We start from the raw sequence: 12,084 nt of genomic DNA, 5'->3' as shown, positions 1-12,084 counted from the left end.
GTGGATACTGACTAAGGATGTTGTCAGTTACAGAGGGGCATAGATAAGCTGCAGGGCTGGGCTGAGAGGTGGAAAATGGAGTTTAATGCGGAAAAGTGTGAGGTGATTCACATTGCAAAGAGCAACAAGAATGCAGAGTACTGGGCGAATGGTAAGATTCTTGGTAGTATAGATGAACAGAGAGATCTTGGTGTACAAGTACGTAGATCCTTGAAAGTTACTCAGGTTGATAGGGCTGTTAAGAAGGCATACAGTGTGTTAGCTTTTGTTGGTAGAGGGATTGAGTTTCAGAACCATGAGATCATGCTGCAGCTGTACAAAACTCTGGTGCGGCCAGATTTGGAGCATTGCGTACAGTTCTGGTCACCGCATTATAGAAAGGATGTGGAAGCTTTGGGAAAGGTTCAGAGGAGATTTACTAGGATGTTACCTGGTATGGAGGGAAGGTCTTAGGGAGGAAAGGCTGAGGGGCTTGCGGCTGTTTTCGTTAGGGAGAAGAAGGTTGAAAGATGACTTAACTGAGACATAAGATAATCAGAGAGTTAGATTGGTTGGACAGTGAATGCCTTTTTCCTTGGATGGCAATGGCTCGCACGAGGGGATATAACTTTAAATTGATGGGTGATAGATATAGGACAGATGGTCAGAGGCAGTTTCTTTACTCAGAGTAGTAGAGGTGTGGAACGTACTGCCTGCAATAGTAGTAGACTCGCCAACTTTAAGGGCATTTAAATGGTCATTGGATAGGCATATGGACGAGAATGGAATAGTGTCGGTTAGATGAGCTTCAGATTGGTTCCACAGGTCGGTGCAACATTGAGGGCTAAAGGGTCTGCACTGCGCTGTAATGTTCAATGTATCTAAAAATATAATTCTACAAATACAAATTCACCCTATACACTTATATGCATGTGTGCGTGCATGAGAGAAAGCAAATGTCTATGTCTATGCTGTTTGTCTCTATGTCTATTTTGATCACAACTGCTTTATTTCTGTAAATGTTGTTATAAATCAGAGTTGGGTACTAATAGTTAGATGTAAGGGAGAGAGAATTCCTCATGTTGGGTACCATAAGAATCCTGGGAGACCTTTATTTCTGGCTTACTTCCCAATGAACAAACATTAAACACACGCACCTATTTCTAATTTTCTTTCATTTTTCTTGTTTATTCCCCACTACGATGAGTCTCTCTGTCTGGGTGGTTGACAGGCTGGGGCAATGTGGGTTGGGCCTTGAGTGACTCGATGTTTTATTGTTCTGGAAGGTGGAAAAGCTTCAGCAAAATCCCAGCAGAGCTGAGGACATACGACACCTTACTCTGTGGGAACAGGGAGATCAACAGAGGACAGAGAAATCAGGACCTGAAATCCGAGCTGACACCAGACTACCCTCTGATCAGTGCTTTGATTAACAATGCCAACCATCTACCATTACCGAGCTTCCCATTAAACCTCTCTGTAAGGAGTCTCAGATCATAATTAGACTCTTCAATGTATGCAGCCAATTCATTCACTTTGTTATAATGCAGCACACATTCAGCTTTTACTTTTATTTTTTGTGATCTTTTGAATCCAGCTTTGATTGCTGGTACGTTTATCCTCCTTGTCCCTTTCAATCGTTCTCTAAGATTCATTTTCCACATCACTACATTGCTCACCGGCCTTGATTTGGAATGGCCATGCTAAATTGCCCATTGTGCCCAGGGATGTGCAGGTTAGGTGGGTTAGCCAAGGGAAATGCACAGTTATAGTTTCACAGTAATCGAAGCAGGAGTAGGCCATTTGGCCCATCTAGCCTGCTCTGCCATTCATTCTGATCATCATCTCAGCTCCTCCTATCTGCATTGTCCTAACTACCATTTAATTCCCTATAATGCAATAACCCAGCCAACTGTATCCTGAATATACTTAATAAAGCTGCTGCTACTGCTCCCTTGGGCAGAGAATTCCATAGATTCACCACATTCCAGGGAAAGCAATTCTTCCTCGTCTCTGTCCTAAATCTACTCTCCCTAATCTTGAGGCCATGTCCCCTTGTCCTAGTCTAATTCACCAGCAGAAACGACAGGACAGGATAGGCGGGGTGAGGGTGGGTTTGGGTGGCATGGTCTTCAGAGGGATCAGGGTTGCCTGTATGGGCTGAATGGCCTGATTCCACACTGTAGGGTTTCAATGATTTACCAAGTTTGTGTGCGCTCGGGATGACAGCTCCCAGAACCTCCCACTTTCTGCAAATCGAAAGACAAGTCCCACCCTGCCCTCTCGCATGTGTGTTCTGTAACTGCTTAATCATTTCTAGTGAATACAGCCCACACCTCCCACTGCTGCCAGTAACCTTTACAATGCTGATGAAACAATGAAATACCTGCAATACTGAAAATCATAAGGTTTTTAACGATGCCAGTTACTGATTCACCGCTCCCACTGATGGACAGCGTTGGAAATACAATGTTGAAGGCTGAATGAAATGAGCAGTTTAAAACAAAAACCCACCTAACCCTTCACTAGGTTCTCCACTCAGCACACTGTACTTACTGCCAGTAAACCTGAAAGCACTTCATCCCCACAGTGCAATGAATTCGCGCTTTCCAGCAGAATTCCAGATGTGCTCCCTCACTCAGTTGCTGTCTCACAAATGAAAGATTTCATTGTAACTTCTGCTCCCAGTCAGGGTAAAACATCTTTGAAAACTACTCTGCAAGTCTAGTCTTCACAACCACACTTCTACTTTCCCTGAAGACGATTAGAGTCATACAGCACAGAAACAGACCCTTCGGCCCAATCAATGGTGCCAACCAGATATCCTAAATTAATCAATTCCCATTTGTCAGCATTTGGCCCATAGCCCTCAAAACCCTTCCTATTCAAGTACCCATCCAGATGCCTTTTAATATGTTATGATTGTACCAGCCTCCATCACTTCCTTTGGCAGCTCATTCCACAGAGACATCACCATCTTTGTGAGGAAGTTTCCCCTCAGGTTATTTTTAAATCTTACCCCCTCATCTCAAAACTGTACCCTATACTTTTGGACTCACATATCCTTGGGAAAAGATCTTGGCGATGCATCCCATCCATGCCCCTTATGAACTTCTATAACGTCACCCCTCACCCTCCAACACTCCAGGGAAAATAGACCCAGTCTCTTCAGCCTTTCCCTGGAGCTCAAACCTTCCAACTCTGGCAACAGCCTTGTAAATTCTTTCTGAACTCTTTCAAGTATCAAAACATCTTTCCTGCAGCAGAGAGATCAGAACTATGTGTGGTATTCCAAAACATGGTCTAACTCAATGTCCTGACCAATGGAGGAAAGCATACCAAACAGCTCCTTCATTATCTGATCCACTTGTGACTCCACTTTCAAGGAACTATGAACCTGCTCTCCAAGGTCTTTTTGTTCTGCTTCACTCCCCAGGACCTCAGAATTGGGTGTATAACTCCTACCCCGATTTGCCTTACCAAAACGCAAAATCTCACACTCATCTAAATTAAACTCCATCTGCCACTCCTTGGCACATCAGCGTATCTAATCAATTGTAATTTATATCAAACTTTCTTTCCTCTCTCATTCCCAGAAAGCTGAAAATCTCCATCCCTCAGACTCTCCCCCATTCTCACTTAGCTGAACCTAATTCCTCTGTACCTCATCCTGAAGGGTCTGGTCCATGCTGATTCACAGATCCACACTCGGAGGGTTGGGTGGGGGGTATCTAATTCAAACCGACAGAATACTGAACATCCAGGACAGAGTGGACATTGACAAGATGTCTCCATTGGTAGGAAAGACTAGAACGTGAGGGCACAGCCTTCGAGTAAGGGGAAGACTTTTCAGAATGGAGATAAGAAATGTCTTCAGGCAGAGAGTGCTGAATCTATAAAACTCATTGCCACTGAGATAGATAGCTTCTTGAGTATCAAGGGAATCGAAGGCAATGGGGAGAAAGCAGGAGAATGAGTTTGAGAAATTTATCAGCCATGATTGAATGGTGGAGCAGACTTGATGCGTCGAACGGCCTAATTTCTGTTCTCATGTCTTATGGTCTCACACAGTGTGACAGAATTGGGAGCAGGGGGAGACCATTTTGTTCCTCGAGCCTGCACCAGCACTGAACAGATCATAACTGGATAGGAATATACTTACATCTGGGTGGATAGGTTGAGATGTTTTTCACTGTAGTGTAGGAGGTTGAGAGGTGACTTTATAGAGGATTATAAGATCATGAGGGGTATAGATGAGGTGACCAGCAGGTGTCCTTTCCCGAGGGTGGGGGTTTCAAGATGAGGGAGCAAATTTTGAAGGGGAGAGGAGAAAGAATTTAAAAAGATATGAGGAGAACCTTTTTTTTTTAAGAAAGTGGTTTGTGTGTGGAATCAATGTCCAGAGGAAGTGGTGGATGCAGGTACAGTAACAATGTTTAAAAGACATTTTGATAAGTACATGAATAGGAAAGGTTCGGAGGGATATGGGCCAATCACTGGCAATGGACCAGTTTAATTTGAGAACATAGCATGGACTAGTTGGACTGAAGGGTCTGTTTCTGTGCTGTATGATCCTGCAGCTGTTCTCTAGTGGGGTCTGAAAACCATTTTCTTGGAGATCCAAGATGGCGGTTGTCTGAGTGGTCTGCTGTCTTGGGCTCTGTGTCATATCCTAGGGCAATGTGGACCTTTACCCACCTCGTTAACCATCCTTAGGAGAAAAAAATACTAATATAAACTTAGTGAACATATGGAGCTGCTAAAATTGTGGTTTGACAGCTTTAAGACCAGGATGAAAGCAAATGAAGGAAAGGGGCCAAAAGGAGTGCAGCAGGCAGGGCACTCCCCTACTGCATCGGGAGTGCCTGGAGCCATTGCTCAAACTCCCAGGGCAGACCCTTTGGATTTAATGGGGCAGCAGCAGTTACTCTAGGAGTTTGGCAAACTCGGAGAAAAGATTGAAGCAGCAGTGGAACCACCATCTGCCACGCTGGAAGACCATGAGCAGGAAATTCAAATGTTGGCCCGAAGAGAATAGGCAGCAGAGGAGAGGACAGTGGCGGAGGTCTCAGGAGGAAGGATCCAAACGCTGGAAGACCAGGTTTGGGTCCTTCAGGAGCAAGTGGACGACCTGGAAAACAAAAGTAGGAGAAAAGGCTTACAGCTCGTGGGTCTTCCGGAACGTGAGGAAGGCGAAGACCTCATTGGAATCCTGGAGAAGTGGTTCCTGAAGTTCTTGGGGCTGGAGTTGGAGTCGGGCCTGTTGGGTTTGGAGCGGGCCCACTGGATTGCAATGTGCAGGTCAGGACCGGACCCACACCCCCGCACGGTCCTTGTGCGACTCCTGCATTATAAAGAAAAACAGTTAGTGATTGAAACAGCAAGAAGACTGGGAAGAGATCCACAGGCTTTGTGCATGAAAGGCTCAAGACTAAGATCTTTTCAGGACTTCTCAGGAGCCAGAATTAAGAAGAGAAAGGGCTTTTGATGAAGTCAAGAGAAAATTAAGGGATCTGAACATTCACTGTTCCTTGAGGTCCCTGGCCGTGTTGCATTTCGCTCATGGGGGGACGGTATATCATTTTGATTCAGCAGAAAAGGCGAAGGACTTTGTGAATTCTCTGAATTCAAGGACTCAGGTCGGGATGGGGCCATCGATACGGACAATGGTGCAGTTCTTTCTGTCCCTTCTTTTGTTTTCTCTCTCTCCATTTTTTTTTTGTGGTTATCGGCTTCTCCGTACTGCCTTGATGTGAAACCAGATTTATTTAGTATATCGGTCAGTTGTGTATTATGTGAGGACTTTTGTTTTAACTGCTGTCCTTTTGGTTTTGGTTTGGGGGTTGCTATACCTGTGGTTAAGATGTATGGAGAAGGGGTGTGTGTGTGGTGGGGTGGGGGGATAGGCATCCATTTTTAACTCTCAGAATGTGAATAATGTGTTTTTTGTTCATCTGTGAATTGCCTGGGGTTAGGGTACAGCCTCAGTTGGAAGGATCCAGGATGTTAGCTGTGGGCAAGGTGGGGTGGGGTGGTGGGGGAGTTATGATAGGGTATTCTTCTCCTTTAGCTCTAAGAGTAGAGGAGTGCCTATACTGATAAGAAGGAACCTCCCTTTCCAGGTAGGTGAGAAAATTAAGGACGAACTTGGACAGTTCATCATTCTTAAAGCTCAACTACATGGAGAAGAGTATGGCGTCCTGAATGTGTATCTCTTCCCCCCCGCCCCTCCCCCACCCCCATACCCCCACGTGTACCCTCTTACATTTCCACCTGATGCAGTTGCTAAATTTATGAGTCTTGGGGTGCACAACACGATCATAGGAGGGGATTTTAATCGCCTCATAGATCCTGAAGTAGACAGGGTGACAAGGGGCCTGGCATGTATGACTGCACGATCTCAGCAGTAGGTGGACATGATTAGTTTGATTAGTTTCCCTACAGTGTGGAAACGGGCCCTTCGGCCCAACAAGTCCACACTGACCCTCTGAAGAGTAATCCACCCAGACCCATTTCCCTTTGACTCATGCACCTAGCACCATGGGCAATTTAGCATGGCCAATTCACCTTACCTGTACATCATTGGACTGAGTGAGGAAACCAGAGCACCCGGAGGAAACCCACGCAGACACGGGGAGAATGTGCAAACTCCACAAACAGTCATCCAAGGCCGGAATCGGACCTTGGTCCCTGATGCTGGGAGGCAGCAGAGCTAACCACTGAGCCATCGTGCTGCCCCAGTGTGAGGAGTTGGGGTTAGTGGATGTGTGGAGGCACCTCCACCTGAATGGAAGAGACTTTACTTTCTATTCCAAGCCACACAAGTGTCACACAGATATTTTGGATAAAACATTGGCTTGTGAAATTGGGAATATAGCTGTCTCAGACCACGTGCCAGTGTGTTTACATGGTAAAATCAAGGGTGGTGGAATGGATGCACGGCACTGGCGCACGGACCCATTCCTGTTAAGGAATGGCAAATTCGTTGAGTACATCAGAAGAAAGTTCAGGGTCTTCTGAGATATCAACTCAAGTAAGGCCAGTAATCCAGCAATACGGTGGGAGGCTACTAAGGCATATTTATGAGGCCTAGTTATTTTGTATTAAACAACTACAAGGAAGCCGAGGGAGGAGCAACAAGAGATGCTGAGGAAGTATATTATATTAGGACTTCACTGGTCAAGCTGCAGCTCTCAGGGTTGCTCTCGACTCATTGCACACACAGGTGGCAAGAAAGGGTCTCCTTTGCCAAACAAAGATTGTTTGAATTTGGAGAACCAGCCCCTCCCCAATATAAAGCAGAACAGGTTTCCCTGTTGAATACACCTATGACAATAAGGGAGGTGCAGGAAACAATAAAGCATCTCCAGAGTGGCAACGCACTGGGGTCAGATGGGTTCCCAAGTGAATTCTATAAGGAATTCATAACTGCCACCTCTGAGGATGTATAGCTATTCAGATACACAGGTTTGTCTTCTGCCCTCTCTTAGGGAGGCTAATATCTCCTTCATTTTAAAGAAGGAGAAAGAGCCTGAAGAACGTGCTTCATACAGACCCATTTCACTGTTGAATGTAGATTTTAAAATTCTACCGAAGATGCCGGCCCTGACGTTGGAAAAGGTGTTGCCCTGTATTATGAAAGATGATCAGATGGGTTTTAAGGGCTGTAGCTCCAACAATATCAGGAGGGTACTGAACATCGTGCAGGTATGGCACAAAGATTGATCCTGGGTTCGGTGGTCTCCCTAGACGCAGACAAGGCATTTGACCCGATAGAATGGCTGTACTTAATTGGGGTCTCCGAGCATTTTGTTCTGGGGGATCCTTTGCTATACGGGTATTTGTGTTGTACAATGATCCGAAGGCAGCAGTCATCACAACGGCACTAAGTCAGATAACTTTAATCCTGGGAGAGGTAATCGACAGGGGTGTCCTTTCACCGCTGCTATTTATCTTGGCAATTGAGCCATTAGCTGAGTCTATCAGGAGGGATCCTGAAATAGTGGGGCCAGGAGTGGGAATGGGGAAGCATAAGATCACCCAATATGCTAATGACATCCTTTTGTTCTTGGCCAATCTGGAGGAGTCAGTTTCTCGATTGATTCAAACAATTAATTTATTTGGCTGTTTTTCGGGCTACAGGATCAACTTTACAAAATCGGAAGCCATGACGGTGGGGTGATTAGTGGAGGTGCCTGATCTGAAGGATGGAATGCAGTTCCTGTTTAGATGGTCGTCAAAAGGATTTTTGTATTTGAGAATTTTTATTACTCCTGCCTTCCACCAACTGTATAAAGCTCCAGCTGTATAAAGCTAACTATGTACAATTACTCGAGAGGATAAAGCAGGATTTGCAGCAGTGGAAGGGATTACTGTTATCATGGTTAGGCCGAATAGCTCTGAATAAAATGAATGTTCTTCCTCGCCTGTTGTATCCCTTGAGAATGCTCCCGTTGTTGCTACCCAGATGAGTATTACGGAGGCTCAATGGTTGGCTAGGTTCTTTTATTTGGCGTCGCAGGCGCACCTTAATTAAGTTTACCAAATTGCAGCTCTCGCAGGGTGAGGGAGTGGGGTGAACCTTCTGGACTTGGAGACATCAAATATGCACTTTGTTCCCATATCTGGGTGGTGGGGCATGAGGGTGATTCAGGGTCAATTTGGCTTGATGTTGAAGCCTCACAGTTGCGTTGTTCCCTAATTATTTATGGATAAGATGAAATCCATGACCGAGCAGTGTAAGAGTCCAATCATTTTAAATACGGTGAAAGCCTGGAGGATAATGAGGCAAGATGAGGGCAATTGGCTTCAGACCTCACCGTTTACCCCATTGGTGAGAGCCCAAGGATTTAAATCTGGGGCAATGGATTCCGGCTTTAGGTCATGGGAGAATAAGGGAATCTCCTGTCTGGGAGATTTTTTCAAGGGGGAGGTCTTGATCTTATTTAGCCAGCTAAGTCAGAAATATGGATTGTACCTATTCCGGTACCTTCAGATAAGGGTTATATACAGAAAAAGATAATGGTCCCATCTCAGCTTTACAGGTCAGACGTGGAAAAAAGAGTACTCGAGTGTGCTGGTGTTCTTTCAGTCAGTACTTTGCATTATTTTCAAAAGGGACGTGCCTTAGGGGACGTGGAATCAGGAACTCAGAGATGATACTTCATTGGAAGTATGGAAAAGAAATATGGGAAAATGCAAGGAAAATTTCAATACGTAACAAAGCACAGGCCATGAAATTGAAGATTTTACACAGGGCTCATATGGCGCCAGAGAGTCTAGCTAAGTTCAAGAGAGGAGTATCACCAGGTTGTCCCAAATGTAAAATTATTATAGGCACTCTCACACACTGCTATTGGTCATGTTTTAAGATCCAGACTTACTGGAGTGCTATAGTAAGGGAGCCGAAGGACATCCTCGGGATTGAAGTTAAAGTGGATCTGGCATTTCTTCTTCTGGGGTTAGCAAATTTGCCCTCTCCTGGGCAAACATAGGAAGAGACTGTGTAACATTCTTACCCACTATGCAAGGAAGAACATTTTAATGAAATAGACATTGGAAAAAAACCCAGGTCTTACGGGGTGGCGTCGGCTAGTGATGGAGCATCTCCCCAAAGACCACCACATGAATATGGTGCACCACAGAACAGGGCGGTTTTACAAGACGTGGCAACCGTTTCTAAATTATATGGATGCAGACTTATCAGCAATATTGATTAGGGCCGTGGTATGCCATGGGAATCAGTTTGGGCACCAGTGGGGCCCTGGGAAGGGAGGCTGGGGGAAAAGAATATGGGGACAATAACGGGAGCTCCCAGCGATGGGAGCCTCAGTGGAGGTGTAGTGAGTTAAATAGAATAAAATAATGTGATGTAATTTAATTTGAATTCAGGTTAATTTATTTTTTTAAATTTGATTGAAGTTTAGTTTCAGCTAAGCAGGTACAGTTGTTCTGGTAGAATAGTAGTTAGTTCATTATTAATAGTATCGTGATATGACATTGTTGTGCTGCCTCTATCTTTCTGTATTTTGGTATTGTTCTTTTTTGTCTATAGATGTTTTGTAAAAGATTTGAAAAAGATTCTAATAAAATATTTTAAAAAAACATTTCCTTGCCTTCCCCATAACTACTTTTAACATTCAAAAGTCAGATAAAATCAGCTTTGAATATATTCAATGACCCCCTAACTGCAGGAAGACATCCCCACTTTTCTGAACTCAATTCCTCTTGCTAATACACCACTTGCCTTGCTCATTGCTTGCTGCATATGTCTGATAAATGGCATTGACTGGGACAGAAAGCCTGAGTAGAAGGTAGCTGAGGCACCTTTGTCCGTCCACACATCATTCCTGATGAATGGTTTTTGCCCAAAACATTGACTGCCTACACCACGGATGCTGCCTGATCTGTTGTGCTTTTCCAGCGCCACATATTTCGACTCTGATCTCTTGCATATGCAGTTCTCACTTGTTCCACATCCCAATCTTTCACCATTTAAACAATGTTCCTCCTTTCTGTTTTTATTTCACAGCAAAGACTATAACTTCACACTGTGTAACTGCATTTGCCATGTATTTGCCAATTAAGACACAGACCTGAACCAACTTTGCTGCAAGTCAAGAACTGAACTCCAGAATGAAAAAATAAAATGGAAAAGGGGGTGAGAAAAGAGTATGTTGTCCTCACAGATGTTGGACAGAGGAAAGTTGCAGTCTGAGGTGAAGCTCAATCTTCATTCAGAGAGAGGAACAGCAACTACCGCTTCACAAACTCATGGTCCAACGTCCGCATTCAGAGAATAGAGGCGCTCTCAATGGCAGGAAGACCACACTCTTTCCGGTCTTCCAGCGCTTTCTATTGGTCCATCAAAAAAACGTCGTGCGCTGCTTCTGCTGTCAGATAGGAGCATTCGCAGTATTTTGCTGACACCGGCGTACATGCGCAGTGCTTGCTGACACCGAGAAGCATGCATAATATGTCCTGTGAAGGTGTTGGTGTAACCGACAGATTTTCAGTCCAAATGCTAATAGCAGAGAAAAAAAAAGACTGGTGCCACAAATTTGTTTTCCTGGGACTCAACATTTTATTGTTTTTGAATTTTGTCTGGGTGCTCAATTTCGTATGTCTTTTCCCCAGGTTAGAGGAAGTCCAAAACTAGAGGGGCATCGGCTTGGGGTGAGAGGGGAAAGGTTTAAAAGGGACAAAAGGGATAAATTTTCACGCAGAGCGTGGTACGTGTATGGAATGAGCTGCCAGAGGCCGTGTGTCAAGGCTGGTACATTTACAACATGTGAAAGCCTTCTGGATGGGTTCTGGAAAGGCCTGTATATGAAGAGGAAGGGTTGAGAGAGATAGGAGCCAAATACTGGCAAACAGATCACTAGATTAATTTAGGGTGTGTGGTCGGCGTGGACCAAAAGGTTTGTTTCTGTGCTCTGCAATTCTATGACTATTTCTACATATTCTGAACCAATTTCACAAGACTAGGAATAGGTCATTCCTCCCTCACAGCCTGTTCTCAACTGTGGCTTAACTGCAAGTTTCAGAAAGATGTCTGCAGTTTTTTTTAAAGCAATTGAATATGCTTTCAGACTTTATTGATGTTTCTAAATACATCATTTTAGATATTCTCAATGTTTTAAAGATCAGGCATTTCGCTGGCTCACACTGCAAGGGACCGGATTCGATCCCACCGTCTGGCGACTGTCTGTGTGGGATTTGCACATTCGTCTGCCCTCCTCTCAGTGCTCCAGTTTCCGCCCATGGTCGCAAAGATGGGCAGGTTCGGGTGCACTGGCCGTGCTAAATTGCCCCACAGTGTGCAGAGATGGGTTATGGGGTGGGTCTGGGTGGGATGCTCTTCGGAGGGTCAGTGTGGACTCGATGGGCCGAATGGCCTGCTCCCATACTGTAGAGATTCTATGATTACAAGAGGTGTCAAACCAGCAATTTTAATTGGTGAAGTATAAGACCAGGAGCCAATCTTTAAGCAGTTTTCCATTCATTCACAGAGTGAATATTTTAGAATTGTGTCACTCTGAGCTCTACTCCCACCTCAATGTCAATAAATGTCTTTTTATCTGTCCTCAAACAATCATACAATCA

General features: G+C 44.6%; 1 long non-coding RNA gene across 1 annotated transcript; it reads right to left on the bottom strand.

The window, feature by feature from the left end:
• Positions 1 to 5,143: 5,143 nt before the first annotated feature.
• Positions 5,144 to 10,719, bottom strand: LOC140461147 (uncharacterized). The gene is made up of 3 exons (XR_011954476.1): positions 10,666 to 10,719; positions 9,363 to 9,459; positions 5,144 to 5,323 (listed from the first exon to the last, which is right to left on the bottom strand). It is a non-coding gene; the product is annotated as an uncharacterized lncRNA (long non-coding RNA).
• Between the last annotated feature and the right edge of the window lie 1,365 nt (positions 10,720 to 12,084).

Source organism: Chiloscyllium punctatum, chromosome 36 (assembly GCF_047496795.1).
Source record: "Chiloscyllium punctatum isolate Juve2018m chromosome 36, sChiPun1.3, whole genome shotgun sequence".
In the NCBI taxonomy this organism is placed as follows: Eukaryota; Metazoa; Chordata; class Chondrichthyes; order Orectolobiformes; family Hemiscylliidae; genus Chiloscyllium; species Chiloscyllium punctatum.
Note: the sequence above shows the minus strand (reverse complement) of the source record. Positions and strands in the feature narration are given on the sequence as shown.